Source organism: Dermacentor andersoni, chromosome 5 (assembly GCF_023375885.2).
Source record: "Dermacentor andersoni chromosome 5, qqDerAnde1_hic_scaffold, whole genome shotgun sequence".
NCBI lineage: Eukaryota > Metazoa > Arthropoda > Arachnida > Ixodida > Ixodidae > Dermacentor > Dermacentor andersoni.
In genome coordinates, this window is record NC_092818.1 from 77,656,021 (window position 1) to 77,676,621 (window position 20,601).

General features: G+C 49.9%; 2 long non-coding RNA genes across 2 annotated transcripts in view; one reads left to right on the forward strand and one right to left on the reverse strand.

The window, feature by feature from the left end:
* Positions 1 to 20,601, forward strand: part of LOC140218483 (uncharacterized) — a 138,416-nt gene that overhangs the window by 112,036 nt on the left and 5,779 nt on the right. The window lies entirely within an intron of this gene.
* LOC129385013 (uncharacterized) overlaps positions 1 to 20,601 on the reverse strand; it is a 136,011-nt gene that overhangs the window by 88,726 nt on the left and 26,684 nt on the right. Inside the window, exon 2 of the long non-coding RNA XR_008612543.2 lies at positions 11,058 to 11,114. This is a non-coding gene — a long non-coding RNA (uncharacterized lncRNA). The remainder of the gene's footprint in view (positions 1 to 11,057; positions 11,115 to 20,601) is intronic.

Sequence of the window (20,601 nt, forward strand, 5' to 3'; positions counted from 1 at the left end):
CCAGCAATGTAAACCGTGACTGCCGTACGAACTGAACATGACATAATTATCTCTTTATTATGCCAAGCAGTGCACAGCAGGCCAAATCACGTACTGCTAACGCGTGTCATGCGCCACATTCAAGATTCAAGTACATGTGGCAAGTTATCTGGCCCGTCCTTATTAATTCAGTTGCTTTTCTTCTTGTTCTTCACCGTCATCTCCCTGCTGTGGCTGCTTAATCCAATCGCTGTAGAGAAGATTAGGAAAGAGACAACAAAGCAGATAGCGCGAAGCACGCAAGTTTATAACCCATGGGGCGCATACAGTTCCTTCGTGTTGTCCTTTTGCTTCGTGTGGCCGCCGCCTCTGGGAGGGTGGCCGTCTGTGTTTGACTTCCGCAGGCGACGTCGTTATGACGACCCACTCATATAGAAACAAGTCGATACGAAAAGATCGATCTTCAAATGTGTACTTATAGAAGCGCTGCAAGCCGCGGGCGCCGTCTCCTCGATGCGGCCGCGCCTCCTTCGATTATTTGCTGCCCCGTAGAGCGGGGAGACCACGGTTGACTTCCTGCCTGCCCCGCTGTGCGTTTTAAACGATCCTTGACCACCGACCCCTTTCCCATTTAACCACTGCACCCTTTCTCCGGCCTCTCAGACTGTGCGTCTCTTGCTTCGTCGCAGTTTGACGTCGCGGATATCTTGCGCGCCGTTCCTGCAGCTGATACCTTCGGTGAGACGCTTTTTTCTATGAACCGACAGTTTGTTCGCGTTTTGTGTGCGTTACGGAAAGGTTAAGCCTTCATTTTAACTGAAGTATGTTTCCTTTTTAATTTTCTCTTTATAACGAGCTAGAATAGTAGGTAAGGGCCACCACATCTTTATTCGTCCGGACCAGAGCACTGCTTCCGAGATATTAACGTTTCTGGAGGGACTGTTGCTGATTGGCGGAACTGGCGACAGCGTGAGTCGCCGCCAAATCGAATTTCGACTTCAAAGCGCTGTTTGCGCATGCGCTTCACGGAGGTATAGAGAGAGGGAGATCGAGAGCGCGAAGAACGGAAGTCGCAACGTCTACGCCAACTAGTGATTTTAGCTTGCAGTCAGAGACACTGCAATACGGCCTCAACGGGCTACTCCTGGATAGAGGTGGGGGTGATGGCCGTGGTGGTTTGTGTGTGCGCGGGGGAAAGGGTTTGAATCGTGCAAGGCGCGATGCAGCCCGCAGTGCTGGGTCAAACTATTACAACTGGTTTTCCAAACGGCTTCTTCCTTAGCAATAGTTGCTTCGATACTGCTTCGTTAGAGAGCAAGCGAAATAACGTTAATAACGTTAACGAAATAGCGTTAATACACTCTCGTACACTTTCACTGGAATTAGCTCGTAGTGAACCATGATGCTCTTATACACACTGAGTCTTATATTTAAAGAGTCCCGCCCCTGGCCTGTTTACAGCAGTTAGCGCATACCGCTGACCTCGCCTTATACACGTCTCGCGTATGCGCCAAAAGTGCCACGCGTGAATTGTCAATCTTTGCTCTCACTGTAAGAAAAGCGCGAAGTCACCTCTTTGTTGTTGTTTTAAATCCACAATTTGTTTTGGTTGTTTTCTTTTCTTTAAGGGTATCCCGTATAGTACCTGCCGCAGAGGCTTACTTAGCCGATCGGAAAGAAGGAAAGAAATGAGGGGAAAGGGGTGGAGCGAGGTCTCGCCGTTCGGTTCACGGACAGCTGTGCAAGCCAGGGCGTCGAGAGGAATTGCGTCCTCGACCAGCGTCCCCAGGAGACACACACACACACACGCTCTCTCTCGCACGCACACAGCGTCACCGAAGTTCGCTATAGCACTTGCGGAGCCGCGGCGAGGCGTCGAGGCCGCATCGGGACGCGCGAAGCCGTGGAGCAGCTACAGGCCGGCGCGGCATTCTTGCCTCTAGGGCAGCCGGCGGCGCGGCCCGCTTCATTATGCAATCTCGTGCGAGGAGCGCACGGACGTGAGGCGTAATGGAATCGATTAATCACGCCGTGTTGCGGCGTTTCGCCCAAAGCGTGTGCGCGCGTCCGCCGCTATGTCGGGCCGTCGCGCGCGAGCTCTGGAAGCCCGTGTGACGCAAGGTTGGCTTTAAAGCGCGGTGCCCTCCGGGGCCCAGTTCGTGCGTAGGTCGCCGATGTTTCGGCGCCCCCCCCCCCCCCCCCTCTACAGAGGCGCTGGGCGACGGCGCGTATCATCGGCCATCGTATGTGTGTGGCGACCTTCCCGGCTGTTCCCCTGCGGGACTCGCTTCCCTGCACGACGGCACCCGTTAGCGTGAACCGGGCGTCCGCTGGCGCGGAATTTGGGACGCGGAAGTCGTGCCCTCGACTCGTCTGAGCGCTGGAAGCCATCGCACGCGACATCGATGCTCGACCGTGAGAAATTGCACGTGCATGCTCGCGGTTCCTATATATTGCGAACCGGTTGAACGGACGAATGCCGGCTGCGCCTTGAAAAAGCCTATAAACCCGTCCATCGGCGCAGTCATGGCTAACTCGCTGGTTCCTGTTGGATCAGGGGAACTAACTGGCCATTTCTGTCGGTCAATTTTGGAGAAGGACGCCACTCAATAGAAGCTATGCAGCGCTCCTTGTCGTCTGCTAATATATTTGTGGCACCTACCATATATATATATATATATATATATATATATATATATATATATACCCTCACCCCCAGTGTAGGGTAGCAAGCCGGACTCTCGTCGGGTTGACCTCCCTGCCTCTCTCTCTCTCTCTCTCTCTCTCTCTCTCTCTCTCTCTCTCTCTCTCTCTCTCTCTCTCTCTCATGTATATGTATAAGCATATGTCGTCTTTAAGAAGACAAGTCCACATGTTGAAACGGTGGCTCCTGCTTTCACCTTGTTCTCGTATTGCTCATCGTCTTGCTCAGCGTCTCGAATTTCCATCTCCCGCCTTCCCCGTGTTTTCCATGTATATGTGTAGACGCTCACATGCCTGCACAACGATGTTTCAATAACTATTCTCACGGATTTTCTTTTCGGAACCACGTTGTCGTGTATAGCGTCGAGCTAACGGCCCAGCATTTAATTACTATGTGATTGCATAAAATCGAGCATTTTTTTTTTTTTTTCCTCTGAGATAGTTCAGACTCTTGCGCGCAGGCAGCGTGATCTCGTCGGTGCGAGTGGCGGAGCGCCTGGCCTGTTTCTCACAATGAACAATGGCTCCCAAGCAGTGCGAGGTTACTGAAGCCTTTTGCGCGATCAATTCGAGTTGCACAATGACAGCCGCCGTTGTGCTGTGGGCTCCATTAGATGAGTCATTCTCGAAGTGTCGCACGGTCGCCGTTTGTTCCGCAAACGTCACCGCTAACGCGTTCTTTTCATGAATCGAACAAAGTTCAAAATACAAACCTCGAATAGAGCGCAGATAGTGGCAGCGAACACTATAGATGCACGCAAGCTTTTTCGTGTAGGGAAATAGTCCATAGCGGTGATTGGCAATGTCTCCCTATAGTCTTACGCAGCGAACACCAACTGCCACTCAAATATTTCTCGTCAATCTCTTATAGACTGTGTTTTTCTGTCAAACGCTAAAGTTTAAGGGCGCACCTTTGTATTCTTATTTCCTAGATAAGTCCGCGTAAGAGAACAAACCACGCAAGCTCAGTAACGTAAATAGAATAATAATAATATATGGTGTTTTACGTGCCAAAACCACTTTCTGATTATGAGGCACGCCGTAGTGGAGGACTCCGGAAATTTAGACCACCCGGGGATCTTTAACGTGCACCTAAATCTAAGTACATGGGTGTTTTCGCATTTCGCCCCCATCGAAATGCGGCCGCCGTGGCCTAACGTAAATAGAGACACGATTTCATTCAAGCTCAGGTGGGATATATACAGGCATACTGGAGGCACGATTTTACGTGCACATGATAACCCAAATAAAAGCTGCAAAATTATAAGAGTAAATGATAATAAGGATAATACAGCACGCCTAAAACACCATGTCATTGATATGGTGTTTTAGCGCAAATACTTTTTTACGCGGTCCCTTCCTGTGTCCTTGTGAATAAGTATTCGCAATCAAACACCATCTCAAACATGCCGCACCAACAAGGCCAGAAGTCAATCCTTGTCAATGTCATTGCCCCCATCCCCCGGAAGTAAGGACAAAAAGTGTTTGTTCACCGTGGGTCACGACATCCATCATACTTACAATATCGCAATATCAAATTAACAATATACGGTATAATTATTCGTGCCTTGTCGCGCTGTTATCTTTCGAGATGGTTTTTAGAACCATGCTCACGAGTTTTCTGTGCAAGGGTTCGTCATGGGCTTAGTATCTTTGTTTGTTTTTAACTTTTCACTACCGTACGCGTACAGACCTGTCATATAAAGAGTCTTCACATGCAAAGAAAAGAAAAACTTCCTACGCTATGTTCATGAAAGCAAATGCAAGCCAATCATGATGCTGGGCATGATATTAGCGAAGGCTGGCCGGTTATATAATGAGAAACAGCGCTTAGAAGATGCGATAAGCTTTGTGAATTCGGCCTTACAGCTTCCTGACTACATACACAGTTGAAACATGACTACAATATAAGAAAGATGGAAAGAAGTTTCTGTAAATACAAAACATATTACGAGGAAAGAAACAAAAACGAAGACGGTAGGATCGTACAAGCGAAAGGGCCAATTGCGTGAGCGAGGCTTCTTCGTCTAACTGTTGCTTGGCTAGACGAATAACCATTTCACGCGCTTCGCTTTCGTTATCCACAAGAGAAGATCGCACAGTTATTCATATTTTCCAACATGAGATGCAATGGTGTGACCTTTTGCGGCCACGAGCCCGTAAGTAAATTTTATCGGGAAGCTGTGTGTGCCATACGAAACCTCGCTGAGGCACGCCGCGAGGAGGACGCCCCCGTAAGCATCGTTTTGCATAAAATATTTTGCCGCGAATACTTTATGATAAACAGCATTTTTCTGTAGCGATTTGAATGGTCGCGTTCCGTTTTCTATACGTTTTGTTTCTATCTCCCTGAACTCGCGGAAGTGCAGGAGTTCTAACAACTTAAATCATGCCTAAAGGAACAATCTGTACATAGACTATAACTGCGGACGCGTCTTCCCCAAACGCGTTTCCGGGACAGCGGGACGGTGCGGAGCTCCACCTTGTTGGACAGCCCTTTGAGGAACTCTGTCGTTTAATTGGACGCGATGACGTCCGGTGCGTCAGAGGGGCCGTGGCTATGTATCACAGGCTAATTACATGTACCTACACGCTTCTTATCGCTATAATTATAGGCAACAACCAGCTGTGTCGAATGTCGCTGGTGCTCTTTGCGCATGCCATAGTGGCCGGGAGCCAAGAATGCATCAGGCGACGCTTCGCTTGCCCGAAAGCGAAAATGACGATCGCTTTGCGATGAAGAAAACGCTGAAGTATCGCGTTCGTGTGTGGACGCGTGATTCCTTTCGTTCTCCCAAAGCTTCGTGTGTTGGCTGACGGAGGAGCACGTACGTGTGGTGTTTACCCGACATTCATTCGTGAATGCGCGAAAATGCGTTACACCGACTCGCGAATTCAAGTTCAACTGGGGACCATCAAAAAACAGCATAAAAATTGATGAAAATTGAGAAGGCTACGGCAGCTTCAAGCGCGCAGCAAAACGTAACCGTCGGTGATGAACTTGTAGCGTGTAGCTTTAGCGTGATCAAAATTTACATGACCAGCTGTCGCCGATGTAGATGGAGAATCGAAACAGTCTAACGCCCTCCGCCCGGCTTCGGCAACTTTCGTCAACATCATTTTGGCATGCGAAGACATACATGCGCGGAAAATGTGTACAGTCGTCGTATACGACGGCACAAGACGTAACCTGAACAACCAAGACACATTTATAGCGGCTTCGTTAACAAACATATACAGCGAGGTGCCAACATCGAATGGATTCGAAAGGAGGCAGGTTAAGCTAGCACATTCGTCACCCCAACCAGATATAGTTAAGGAGGGGGGGGGGGGGGGGGGGAGGCGCTATACTACCGTGAGTTTTAGAGAGTACACGACTTGAAATAGAGCAAAATGTGCTCTAGGCAATCATTCGAGGAAACAAACAATAACAGCACGTGGATCGTCATGCCCAGTCTGCACAGTCGTCGCTGCAGAAACAATCGCTGACAGCTCACTTAATCAAAGCTCCGGCGTGATCTCACACTTCAAACACACCGCGCCCAGCGGCAATACGTTCGTCCTATACGTGCATCTTCTCTTATCCTGCAGTTCGTCGGGACGTGTGAGACCCGACGCTTCGCCTATCATATTTATCTCTCTCCAACGCGAATTCATCCTGCGACGAGCCGCTATGTATACCGCCGACAGACAGTCGTGCGTGCGACCTAGCTGGCCCTGAGCCCGAGCGTTCCCCTATATTTCATTTAATCACGTCCTCGTCATCGTCCGCAATTTTGTTGCTGCCTTTCGTTAAGCAACATCCGCCTCCAACGCCACTTCCCGATCGCCCGTATACTATTTTACCAATTTGTTTATCTCGCTATATAAAAAAAAGAAGAAAAAAAAGAAGCGTCCGACGCGCCGAGCAGGAGCTACCGCGAGGACTTGTTTTCAACTTTTGCTCCCATCATCCTTTCCCTCCTCACCCCCTCCATCCTCCTCTCTCGCTCGGCCTTCCGCGCTCCTCAGCATCCAAGATAGCAACGAGGAAGGGAGACGAAGACACTCGCGCGCCCGGGCCGACGAGCATACCTGGAGCTCGAGCGTGCTCATTTCCGAAGCAGCTCGGCGGAGAAGCTGCACTCGCGGGGGTATACGCACGTATGTGCGTAGACCCGACGGCGGGCTATACACCAGCGACGATGCGCCTCCCAGATAAGCCTTCGCCGCCGGCGGCGGTGGCGAGGGCCTCGCGTGTGCCCATATTTCTTTGTTTTCTATTGTTCGTGCTCTTCATGTCGTACGCCTGTGGCGCGTTTTGTTCTTTGCTCTCAGATCCAGGCGCGTATACAGCGGGGCACATGGAAGCGCCGCGGCGTTATAAAGAGAGACGCGCCGAGGAAGCCGCGTATGCCCGCGAGCTACGCGTGCATACATATATATAGACAGGCGAGCCGCGGCCTGCTGTCCCCGCCCCCTTGATTCACGCCGTGCAGCCTCTCCGCGCGTGTACAGTGTACGTGCAGAAAACGCGAGCAAACGCCTCCGTTCGCGCGAGCGCGTGCACAAGCGCGCACACACGCGCGCAGTTTGTAGGGTGATAAATCGTCGGCCGCGCAAAAGGGGGGCAACCATTACGTCCTAATACTATCGTCTCCCCTCCTTTCCCATATTCGCAGAAGCTTCGAGGTGGGTTCTACGCGCCTTCTTCTCTCGGGCGCCTCGCGATTCCCCCCTTCTGTTTTCTTTTCTTTTTTGGTCCGGTTGCGCTATAAGATGCTTTACTTCGTGAGAAGAGATGCGCTGCTGATTAGTTGGGTCGCTAATTTTATTACTGTGCGGCGGAAAACAAGAGAGTTAGCCAGGAGCTTGCTGTATTCTGGCCCGCAGCGACGTCTTATACATTGCGAGCGTGCTTGAGTATAAGCGTGTTTCCTTGTACTCCTATCGCTAACGTTACCAGCTTTGCCGGGGTGTTCTCTGTGTAAGAGCATTGCATGCTGGAAGACCATGAGCGATGACCAAGTTAGGTACGGGTCAGCTCCCATAATGAATTATCTTAGCGCGTTAGACGAGGTCACAGCCAGCGATTGGCCATTGCAGTTGGTATAGTCCTTCTCAGCAAGTTTTTTTATACCGAAAAGAAAATAAAACAATTCCCCATTAAATCGTAGATACTTCCACATTAACGCGTCGGCGTATATACTGTAGATGAAAAGCTGTCAAAATTTCCTGCTTCTCAGGACCTTGTAACTAAAGTTCTTTGTCTGTCTGTCTGATATGCTCAGAAAATTGTAGTCAGGGCTGTATCCTAATGAACCTCCTAATGAACCGTTCACCAGAGGGAACCAATGCTTAACGTTCGAAGAAGCAAAATAGAATAATAATAAAGTTTGTCGCTGTGCCATGGTTTTGTGTCTGCATGCCAAATAGCAATTGTATTATCACTTTTTCATCGTTCCGAATTGGTAGTGAAGATTGCCGAACCTCGCGCTCATTTAAGCAAATTTCCCATTGTCGACTTGTGTAACATGTCCACTAATGTCTACTCTTACGCGTCGCAATCAAAACATGAATTTCATATGATGATCAAAACATAATTTCATCAAGCAAAAGCAGGCGGTTATATAGAACTACTATTCTGTGAGCAACCTGAACCTGGTTAATATGTGAATATGTGAACAGCGTTACCACTGCAAAAAATGTCGAGTAACAACCTGGTGACGAAAACCCGTGGAATGAGTGTTTGATGCTATGTGAAGTGAGTAAGCTCTACGTACAATGTTGATGTTGTATTTGACAAGAACATGTTACACAAGTCATAATGTGTCATTGCTATTCTGTGTATGAAACAGAAGCGTGCATTAGGATTACGCCGCAGCTGCACAATGCCATCCCCATTTGAGCCATGCACCTCGGCGGTTCCAGTAACAGATTCTATGAGCTTTGTGTTGTGCATAGTGCCCCGAGATTACGTCATTAGCGCTGCTGTTCTTGTTTACATACGTGCCCTATTCGACAGAAAATACAGTCCCATTTTGCGACAGTCACGCCTTATCGACTGGTATTTTGCTCAATATTTCTCTGTGTGTGATCGTCATATATCGACAGGTCCCTTGTCACCTGAAGAACTTTAGCAGTCCCTCTCCTTCTTCGTGTTACTAGTTAGGCAGGATATTTGTTGCGGTATTCGGATAAAACTATTAGAAAGCAGATCTGTCATAAAATGAGACAATGTATTTCACCGTGTATAACCTCTCTTAGTGGGCCCTCTGGTATCTCGTAGAATAGTGTTGCTCGCGCCTGTTCAAAGTGATCCTTGCCATTAGTAATTCCCTTGGGTTACCAGATGTGGTTGCGTTACCAGATGAAATGAGACAGGCCTGAGGCCATATACCGCACTCGATAAGTGGCGCTTGGGCGGAGGAATTACCGGCAACATTTACGAGACTATACGTCCGCCTGCAGCAACGAACATTCCTTCTTATCCCCCTTGTGCTCTCTACCGCCCCATTTTTTCGATACGGCGCTATATGCACATATAACGCTAACAACATACCCAGAGAATGCGCACATTTCTATAACCTATAAAGCGCCGAAACTCTATTTCACACCCTTTAACGTGCTCAGTGATGCAGGCGATGAACCTCGGGATTTTACCGTAGCCCTAATAGGCAACCCTGCGAACTTCGCGCAGGGAAGCAGGGGCACAGGGACTCGCGGAGAAGGAGCTGCAGGCTAGGGTAGAGTTGGGTGGGGTGCGCCCCCATCAGGTCGACTGGACGACGACCTCTCCCAAGACCGCAGAGGCAGGTATATACACACAGAGACAAAGAAGTGTGCGTGCAGCAGCCACGTTCACGCGCGCTCGCTCGCTCGGCTCTTGCACAAAGCACAGGCGGCGGCGGCGGCGAACAGAGACCTGCCGCGGCCGCCGCCGCCAAAGACCGTTGCGCGCAAAGACGAATTGCCGATGGGAGACAAATGGGGAACTGCGGTCGGCGCCATTAATTAACGTCCTCGCGGGTAGAGGACCGCTCCCATTGCGCAAAAAAGGCGAGGGGGGGGGGGGTGGAGGGCTGCTGGAAGAAGGCCCGCGTGGCAGCGGCGGCGCGCTCCACGAACTCAGAAACGGAGCGGCGGCCGGACTGCGCGCGCGCAGCGGGAGGGCCTCGTGCGGCTCCGAGCGCCGCTCGCTGGCTTGGCGTTGCTTTGCCGAGGCTACACATTCGCGCGCGTTTTCACCCTATGCGCTCCGCGAGTATCGGGTGCATTGGAGTGGTATACACGTATGTACTGTCGACCGCATTTTGCTATGCTATGTTTTTTTTATATATATACGTATATAAAGGAAGGCAGGCCCCTCGCATCCGTAGGCCCTCCTGTACGCGTGAGAATGGGCCCCGGGCATAAGCGACCGCTGGCGGTCGGCCGTCATCAGTCGAAGAACTAGAACGTATTTCCTGGGTACAAGATTTCTCGCAACAGGCATTCAGCTATATCGTCAAGTAATAACACTAAAATAATTTGCACCCTTAAAAGTGAGAAAGGGTGTAGATCTGTCTAATGTGTGTAACCCAGATCCTAAAGGTGTAAATTATTTTGCAGTGCACGGTAAGAGCGACGTTTGAATTTTGTCGTTTTCTTTAAAGGAGTCCACGACCAGAGCTTTTGAGCTACATGAAGGTTACATATAGCAGGCGACATTTACGTCATATATACGTATAGGTTTGACTTTTACTGGAGGCGTGTTGGCCTTTTATTGTCTACTTGCTTTCCCGAGTACAGCATTAGAAGTCTCGTAACCATGTTCCTTGACAATTAAGATCGAGCTTATTTCCCGCTACCTTATATTTATTGCATTTAGCAACTGTTGTTTTTATAATATACTTAATTGGCACACAGTACCATGTATTCTAATACTCCATACTGCAGACAGGCCGTTTGTCTTGCACGTGCCGGTGTTTTCTCAAATCTTATATTAGTCATTAAATGCCACGAGTTAAGTATTTATTGCGTGTTCATGATACAAAAAAAAAGTTTTGGGACACGCTTAAGCTTCGCATTTAAGAGCGAAACGCGATAGCATTCAAAGATCCCTTACTGCTTCTCACAATTCCCGGCAACTGCAGCTTATGTAAACGTAATGTTTTCCTGGAAACGCTGGCGGCCTGAGCAATGCTGAAGGTCCGGACACGCCATGTGGATGTTTGCTTGGGTACTTCGGTTGCGTCAGTGTTCGTCGTAGTAACTTCCGAAGTGCGTATTCAGTTCCGAGTGAATAAATCAAGGACGCAGGATCGTTTAGTGTTGCTGGAATAGCGCAAAAACGGAAATGGGGGGAAGTGGGGGGGGGGGGCGAAGGTACCTATCTGGCCGTGCTTTTACGTTACCTGTTAAATATCTGTGCAGGTGTCCCACTTTTGTCGTCTGCTGCATGGGCAAAAGAACTGAAAAAAAAAAGGCAATTAGTGAGAGACGTACAGGTTCCATCTAACTATGTTAAAATTGGCGACTGCCGCAACACTTTGACAATGGTTAACAGCATAACAAGTGACAGGAAATTGCACGCATAATTGTGAAAACGGAATTACGAAAGCAGTGAAACGAAGCAGCACACGACGCATTGCGGCGCAATTTCTGCACGACCGCAGTACCACGTGAGAACGCTTGAGCGGTCAAGGAACGTACACACATCATCAGCCACCGAGATGGCGCATATACTGTGTATACATGTAGTACACGCGCGTGGCTGTGCGCATGCTACGAACGCGACGCGCGCATCCATCAAAGCAGCGCTCGCGGCGTATAACCAACTATATAGTCGTCACGCGCAGTATTACTCAAGTTCACTGGCGAACCGATTGAGGTGCCGTTACGCGGCGGGGCCGATATGCTCAGCACGCTCCAGACCGGACAATTAGGATTCGCGCCCTCCGGGAAGACGCGGCGATCGCAACTCCCGGCACGCGCACCGCTTTTCTGCGGGCTCGCTACACGGGGCCAAGCGACGCCCCGGCCGCCTTCGGAGTGCACAGCGGACGGGAAGGGGGGTGGCTTATAAGCCCGCGCTAGGCGCGAAACAATGATTAATACCCCCAATTAGCGCGCTTTGCCGCGCTGCACAGCGCTACACACGGGAGCACCGCCGCGCGGCCAAGAAAGACAAATGCTCCGCGCCGAGGGGCCGCGCGCCGGTCGCTTCTCTCTTCGTTGGGTGCGCGCTTTAATAATAGTACCGCGGTATGCGCTGCTGGGTCCCATTTCTGTCCGCCGTCGCGGCCCGAGCAGTCGGCGCGTGCCTGATGCCGCGGACAGCGACACCCGTTCGGTCTTTCTCCCGCGGCGGCGAAGAAAGCGCGCGCCGTGGAGGCAACAACGGGCGCCAGCTGCCAAGAGATGGCGCTGAACGATGTCGCCCTTGCACATGGGCCTCGCGTCTGTACTTGAGGGCTGTACGCTGGCAACATAACAGCGTACGCTGACTGTACGTTTGCGAACATAGTTGTGTGCGCTGTGGTGCGCAGGGTTTACAGTATAGCGAATGGAGTCGCGTATCCGGGCATATACATGTGTGTTCATCGAATGAACGAAAGGCGGCGAAATTCAGCCGGGTCTAACGCGCTCGAAGTTATAATGCACAATGCCGGATGATTCAGGAACCGTACAAATCAGGCTCGCAAGATTTACCGGTATGTAACTATTCATGACGACAATCGGTGCGTACAACTGAAGTGTGCAAAAGAAGACGTTCAGCGGTTGGGACGCTATAGTGCTAATATTTAAAAAGTACAAACATGTTTACATACAAATATATTTACTTGATCTTTTAGCAGGAAATACCCGCGGGAGATGTAAACGCCATTAATTCGGTGGAATGAGCGTGAGACAATAGGAAATGTAATGGCTCACTTTATGTATTATACTTCGGGCCACCAACGTGACCGATGAGCGGAAGAATCGACGAGCACGTAGTGCTCGCCGTCTATTTCCCGCTACACCGTGTAAAGTCGGCAGGAACTGTAAACGTATTCATTTAAAGCCCGGCCAGCCGCCTACATAGCGACAATGTCGAGGAAAAGACCTCCGCCGACGTGCCTCGCCCACGGTAGACACGCTTCGTCCGCCGCCGACAGACTCGTCTGCGGTAGCGCAGTTATTCGCCGCTCCGCCGGGTTAACTGCACTCGAATGGAAATGTAATGGCACTATTATCAGGACCGTGCGCGCCGGCCGAGCGAAAGTGCGAAAGGCCCGCTGGAATGGCGGGGCAAGGTCGTCTCGGCTCGCGTCTGTGCGTGCGTATACAGTATAAGCCTCGCCGACGGGGGAAGCCCCCCTCCGCTCCCGGACTCGTTGCGCGGATATTACGTCGCGGTCCCTTCCATAAACACGTTGCACGCTTTCTCGCACCACCGCAGCTGAAGCGACGGCTTCACGCGCGTGGGCCGCCGGTCTTACGTCGGCGGGCGACGGAGTGCGTGTATATTGTGCGTATCCCATGTAAACGTGTGTAAACATTCGTACCACGAAAGAAGAAATAGCGAGGGCCCCTCCATCTCTCTCTCGCCTAAGCGTAATAGCCTGCGTGTATCCATATAGAGGGAAGGGTGGAGAAGCGTTAGTGAGCCGTGGTGCGGGAGCACCACACACACACACACACGCCACAACACTGGCGTAATAAACCGAACCACGCGGCGCGGGCTGCTTAAACGGCCGCTATTTATAACTCTCGAGAGCCTCAACCGCTCGGAGAGAGAGCCTCTCTCTTCCGCGGCGTTAACAGTTCCGCGGCAACCGCGGAGACCCCGAGCGACCGCTCGCTTACTTGCTTTGCCAAGCTGTGTAGAGAGAAAGCTCCAAGCGCAGTTCTCCCTTCCGTACTCCTGGAGCGGCGGGGGCCATTTGTATGAAAAATCGCCGTCGTTTTGTCGCTTCCCTCCTCGCCTCATTCTTTCTCCTCGCTGGTACGATTTATTTCTCTCGCCCGTGAGAACTGCCCTCTTCCTCTCCGCCCGCGTTCGCCGCCACTGCTATCACAGGCTGTGTTATGCGAGTACCGTCGCCGGGCTTCCCCAATACCCCCCTCCCTCTCTCTTAGATACCCCCTTCTCGATGGTGAAATCATTCTTCTCCGGGGTAAAAAAGAAAATGTAGAGAGCGCGACTAATTTCTTTTACTACGTTACTCCTGACCGCGATAAGGACCCCGCGGCTCTCTGCCCGCCGCTCCCCTTGGCTGCTGCAGCGAGCGGAACGCAGTTTTGCGGCTTCGGGGGAACGCAGCGGGTGCCGAGAGAATGATTTCCAGAAAGAGAGAGAAAAAAAAAATAAATCACAGCCAGGAGAGCGGTTTCTCTCTTTTTCCACAGCCTTCACTTTGCCTTCTTTAATAGTGCTTATGCTTTACTTCCCTAAGCGCCGCCAAACTTTCGATTTGATCTCTTCAAGTCTTTCGTGGGCTTACGGCTCGGGCATTGCAGGCCAATGCGTGCGACTCCCGCGATCTCCGCCACGCGTTTTGTTTATGTCTGGACATCCACTCAAGTGCTTTCTCGTGTATACTTCTTGCTGAAAGAAAATGACGACATGGAGACGAGACTGGGCTGCCTATAGAGGAATAAACCCGTACATCGGTATAACTCGGACTACGACGGAGCAGAAAGAGGATCTTTGCAAACACGCGTCTTCTGTCTCTGCAATTTTATTTTAAATTTAAAATAAAGAAAAATGAGTTATGGACCTATAATGGTGACGGCTACTCATCTTTATGTAACGAAAAACATCGTAAAATAATAACAGCACAGATCTGAAATATCTAGAGCGCAGTTTGGGAAGAAAGTAAATAAAGCCCACGTATAGTGCCAGACCGACTGGAATAAACAGAGCGAAAAGACGAGGTGAGTTTCGACATATTGCAGCAGGAAGAAATTCGGCGAGTTTTTCGTCGTTAGGAAGAGAGTCTCCGGCATGAATGTGAACGTCGATCAAACCATAAGCTATCACCGCTTTTGTTTGGCCGTGAAAGGGACGTGCACTAAATAGCAATGTTAGGTAAAGCTGTTTTAGTAAATTAGGCATTAATTAGGGCCTGATAGCCCAGAACAGGCACAAAAGCAATATAATCATGCAAAACACACTTTAGTTATCCGAACCGATTAAAACCGAACCACACGCGGCTAATCGTACGCGCATGGCTGTATACGCGTCGCGCGTCAGCGATGCCATGCGCGCTTGGACGTCTATACGCGTCTCGAGAGTGGAGACGCGCATGCAGCCCGCGCGAGCGTCAGGCAGGGCTCGACTTTGGACGTCATTGCGAGCGTATGCGACGGAAGTGACAGTCTGCGCGACGTCGTCACGTGACCGGCACGTAAACTTCCGGTGCGGCTTTGGAAAGAGGTTATTGTTTAGGGATCGCGCTGAGACTCCGGAAGTCACCGCTCTTGTTCCGCGTCGCGCAAAGACGATGGGCGCTATCAATAATGAACCACTGGTCGCCTCCGTCGAGGCTCTCTCTCTCTCTGCTAGTGCGCTTGTGATTCGCAAGCATAATAAAAATAAAGCACGTGACTACTTGCTTGTTGGCTGAGATGGCGAGAAATGCGATATCCAACGCTGCCGTAACAGGCAAGTGCTCAAAATTTTATGCGGGTGTGATGCGCGAGGTAGTTTCGGTCGTAATCGGGCTCGATCGGCATCAGATTTCTCGATCGCGATGGCCTCTTTTGCGCAAGTTTAAGAATAAATTTCTTCTCAAATTCCTCAAACAAACAAACAAACAAAAAAAACGAACGTTTCCCCCGAAGATGACCCCAGCAGCACAAGCGCTTACTTGTGCGCGTATCTGTGGCTACTCGCACCTCCCTTCTTCACAAACGTGGGGACTCGGAGACGCGTATCCCGTGCTCCGTGTGGTCGGGCCTAAATAGCAAGCACATTAACCGTGATGTCACCTTACATATAACAACATTGGTCTCCGCTTGGAGGCTTACTACATACCGCGGCACCCGTCGTGCGAAGACGTCTCCGCAGAAGCGTTTCTTTCAAGTACGCGCATGCCGGCGCTTGTCGTCGACGGCGGTTGTGTTGTGCGTACGAGCGCGCGAGAAGCGCGGCTTCGCTGTGTTTCGCGTAGCTCGGCGTCGGCGGCGCGCGTTTTTCTCGCAAGGCGCGGGGTCGCGGCGGCGACCATAAATTAGAGCCAACGAGCGTTCGCGGTTTAACGACGGGACGCGCGTGCGTGAAACGTCCTCACGGGCGGCCGCAGACGATTTATGGGCTCGTAATTGTTACTCTGTGCCATAAAAATGCCGGAATAAGATTCCGCCCGACAGCCGAGGTGGGAAGATAAAAAGAAGAGAGGCAGCGAATGGCGGCCTAGCTTTCGCCACAGCGTTCGCCGTCGCGCACTGTAAACGACGCGGCGCTTGAGTGGCGGAGTTGAAACAGAAGCTTGTGTTCTGGCGAGCGCGAAGTAAAAGGGATAGGAGAAAGGGTTTTCGGCGCGGCTAATGCCGCATTTGTTGAAACTCCTTTTCCACCTCTCGACAGAAAGTGCTTTCATGAAGGCTCATTCTTTTTTTTTTAAACGCGTTGGAGAGTGTCAATACTTCATTCACTGTCTTCAACGCACACGTATGCCGTATAAACGACCTATAACCGCACGGCGCGTACAACGATACTGGGCATAAACAACGATCAGCCACATAACCAACGTTAATGCTCGTGTTTGAATTAAGGCAAACTAAATGTTGCATAAGGAAGTGATTAGTCATCGAATGCGGATTAAGTTATTATGGCTATCAGCCGCCGAATTCCCAAAGCTTTTCCTTCGTGACTGCTGTTTTGCATTTGCTTGCCTCCTACGCTTTGCTGCCATGGCACTTTTTAGTGCAAGGATTTTTTTTTGTTTCACTGACATCTACCGTCGTTTCAAAGAATATCTTTTTTCTCGTGTGAATAGGATTTCAGATGGAGGGCATGGTGAAGTTCTGCCAAATGTAGAACTTGAAGTGAAATACACAGTTCGGTAAAAAATTTTCATCTATAGTCTGTTAGGCCATATATACCGTACATTGCGTACGCAAAAGAATGCAAGCGATGAATTTTCAGTCTCGCCTGCCGCGGAGCAAAGTACAGATTTGGGGCTTTTCATTAAAATGCGAAACGCTTCGTGCACCATTCCATTATCTTCGTCGATATCATCATGATGATGTAAACATTTTACACCATTTTCACATTTTAGTTGCGTAAACTCTAAAGTTTTGGTTAATTCTTATTTTCTGTAGCTTATAACACTCATTGCATTATCAATGTTGGAATAAACTTAAGTGCGCGTGGACACTCCCACAAAGCATGCGGAAAGGAATCTTCGCCGTTACGACTATGCATAGGTGTATTGCCAGACTCAGGCCGAACGACAACCGATTATTTCACCTTTTGTCACTTTTTCTGTATCTTACATAATGGATTTCTGTCTAGTGACAAATTTTCCTACTAAATCGCTATTTCGTGCTTTAGCATGTAATATCCGAGTGCAGCGGGGACACTATAGCTATTTTATAATGCGCGCCATTCCCGCGCTGCTTTAAAAGAAAACGTTATATGAAAGCACAAACCCGAAGTGCCATAACGGTCATGCAGTGAGTGCCCAACTTTCTTGGCAGCTTCTTTCATAAGCGATGTCGGAATGCCCGTAAAAGGCTAACCGCAGCACAGTAGATCAGATAGTCTGAGCAGAAATCTATGACATTTGAGCCACGAAAAAAAAAAGGAAAAAAAGGAAGACAAAAGAAAGAAAATACAAGACCGAGTGAAATAGGAATAAACCAGAAACATCCGATGCACTCAAGGCTCGTCTCACGCAACACGAGCTCCCCAGAGGTTCTCTTAAAAAGCTCTCTTCCGCAACGGGACCATGAACCGAGAAAGGTTATACATATACTCCCGGGGAACCGTTTTTACATAGGGTTAAAGCACGCATGCTCCTGCCATGACGGGTCGCAAAGGGCGGTGTAATCCTTATTCGCCTTCGCTCTATTCCCCCGTTCGCAGTTCCAAACTCTCAAGAGCGTGTAGTCTGTGCTATATTCGCATCTCGCAGCCTCTCTCGGTCGCTGGATTTTTTTTCCCCCCTTATATAGCTTCCACTTGCCTTCAAATTCGAGTGCGAACGGCCTGGGCCGACTGTGCGGAGAGCACAGTGCTACACACTCACACATGTACAAGGCTTGCGGAGGGTTTGCACTGCAGATTGAGCATTCCCAGCGACCGGTCCTGCTTCGAAGTGAGGAGAGCGCGCGCGAATGGGAAAGGGTTTCCGCGTCTGGAGTCTCCGGCGTGTGTGTATGCGGCGATAAATCAGGCAATTCATGAAGACAAACGAGCCCCGACTCCCGCTTTACAAATGTAGCGAGAAAGGAGAACGCATTGTTGAGCAAGGCGGGGCTGCTGCGGACTCCCCCCCCCCCCCCCCCCCCGTATACGAGATTTATTTACTTTTTTTATTTTGGCACCCCTTCTGCTGAAGCGTGTCGTTCTTTACTTTCTTACCTTTTGTTTCGCTTTGGGCTGAGGAACACGCACCCTTCGTGGGTGCATTTTTGTGTGCCGTGCTGCACGCACCTCGTTTTCCAGACCGAAAAAAAGAAAGAAAGAAAGGCGGGTTTGTATAAAGCGAAACCGAGAGACCATTTAATTTCCACTGGTGTCGCGAGCGAGGCAATCGGATTGCCCCCTTCCGAACCCTTTATTTCTCGCTTTCGTCTCCCCCGCCGCCCTCCTATAAGCTCCATTCCGCGGATTCTCCGACTGGAGTATAGCGCGACGTTCTGTGTACTGACTGAAGGATTGCTCAGCGTTTTATTCACATCGGGACGCCGCCGCCGCTCCCTGCTCAACCTTGTGCGGGGAAAGAAGGCGTGGCCCGGTGTCCTTATTTTTAAGCCGAGACGCTTTGCGCGGCAATGTGTATACGGCGTGCTACATGCATGAGCCTTCAACCTAGAACACAAGGACGCTTTCTGTTCGCCATTTCAGTGTTTCAGCATTGAGAGAACGGCACAAAAAATAGTCGACGTTTGAAACATGAACTCTGATACAAGACAGACGGCATGTTTGCACGTATCGTAGGAAATCAGTAGTACGGATATTTGGGACTCGTAGCTTGTTGTGCAAAAACTTGCTGTATGATATGCGCATGAATGGGTGTTTTCATTTATTTTCTTCTTCTCCTTCTTCTCATTCAATTCTTTTCTGGGAAAGGAGAGTGGTTAAATCATCACGTTGTTGTGGGTTGCGTAAATGATATCCTGTTACCAAGCTATTGCAGTCTGGCCGATATCACTCTGTTCGCGAAAATAATCATCTCTCCAAACAGCGATCGTCACCTCGCAAGTGACGTCGAAGCCAAAGGTGTACACAATAAAATCTGCGCCGCTCATGCAACGGGCCAAATCTGCGCGTTAAGTTAGGTCGCGACTAACATGCGAATTTGCCTGCCACCTGGACTCTCCCGTCGTGAAACAACCTTACTGTGTCGCATTTACCAATACCTGTTCATTTCAAATATGGATGGCCTACAGTGCGGCGTGCAATTTGTACGGGTGCGATGAGACTCCTTCTGTGTGACTGCCCACCCTGTGACACTCATCGACGTACTCTACAAGCTAAACTCAACCTGTCCGGTAATACAGCGCTCTCGGAATAAAAGATCTGTGGACCGTGGCCTATGCATTCTTGCATGCAAAATGCCACAAAAGCCCTTCTGCACTTAGTGAAGGACACTGGATGGTACGAATGCTTGTGACAGCGGAGATTCCTCTGCGACTGCCTCTGGGAATGATTTACTCTATCATTTTTCTTTTCACTCCTTATCTATTTTTCCCTTTCCCCCTCCACAAGTGCAGGGTAGCCAACTGGGCGCGTGCTTGGTTAACCTCCCTACCTATAGCTTTTCGTTTCTCTCTCTCTTTCGGCGCCGCCGCTTGAAACTCGAGATCACGTCCTGGAACTTTTTTTCTCGAGCCACGCGTTGTACATACCGATTTCGTATGCCCATCTGGGCTAGACAGCTGGTATCACGACCAGTTATTCACTGAGTTGAGGTATTCGAACTGCACATGTGATTCGACGATCACGTTGGGCCCCGAACCTAAAGTGCTATAGGGAAACACTATAGTTGGCAAACATATATGTATACATAGCAGAAGAATTGGCTCCGCGGCGATTTACGCTATATAGCTTACAGAGGAGCTGACAGTTTGCCCGTAGTGAGTCACCGTGACGCGCATGTCGTTTGCACGTGCATACATGAATGACGGGGTTGTAGGCATTCACGATGTGACATTTTGCTAAATTGCACCGCCCATCGCCGAAATAAGCTCGTGCACGACGCGCGAGCGAACGTATTTTATTTATCGACTTTTTAAGAGTAAGGGTTGGAACAGTGTTCTTCAGTGCAGCAAAGCGTTCAATTACCCCGCGCCGCAGCTGAGCGATGCGACGATCATATGCCATCAGTGTCCTTCCCCGTGCATATATGCGACATCTATTCCTTGCCCTAAACGAAGCCAAATCTTACTAAGGAAATGTACCTCGGTTTACGAATCTCCGTGTGAGGCACTCGCTTAAGCACGAGTCGATTCAGTCGCATAATTAACTATTGATCGCGATTTTTGTTACAATTCAGCGGTATTTTCTTGCGCGCTTTGAATGCACTTGTTCGTCAATAAGGCATGGTTGAAAGGAGAAAAATAGCTAAAGTTCTTGGAGCTAGCCCATTCATATTGTGGGGAAAGTGAATGTAACGGTTTCGTTCGGCGATAGCGACATTGTACTTTCTGTATGCCCCTTCGAACTAGACATACGTCATCTTTTTCCATTTTGTGCCATTCCGAGTTATGAGAACTTGTAGAGATTGCGACGTCTTGAGATAT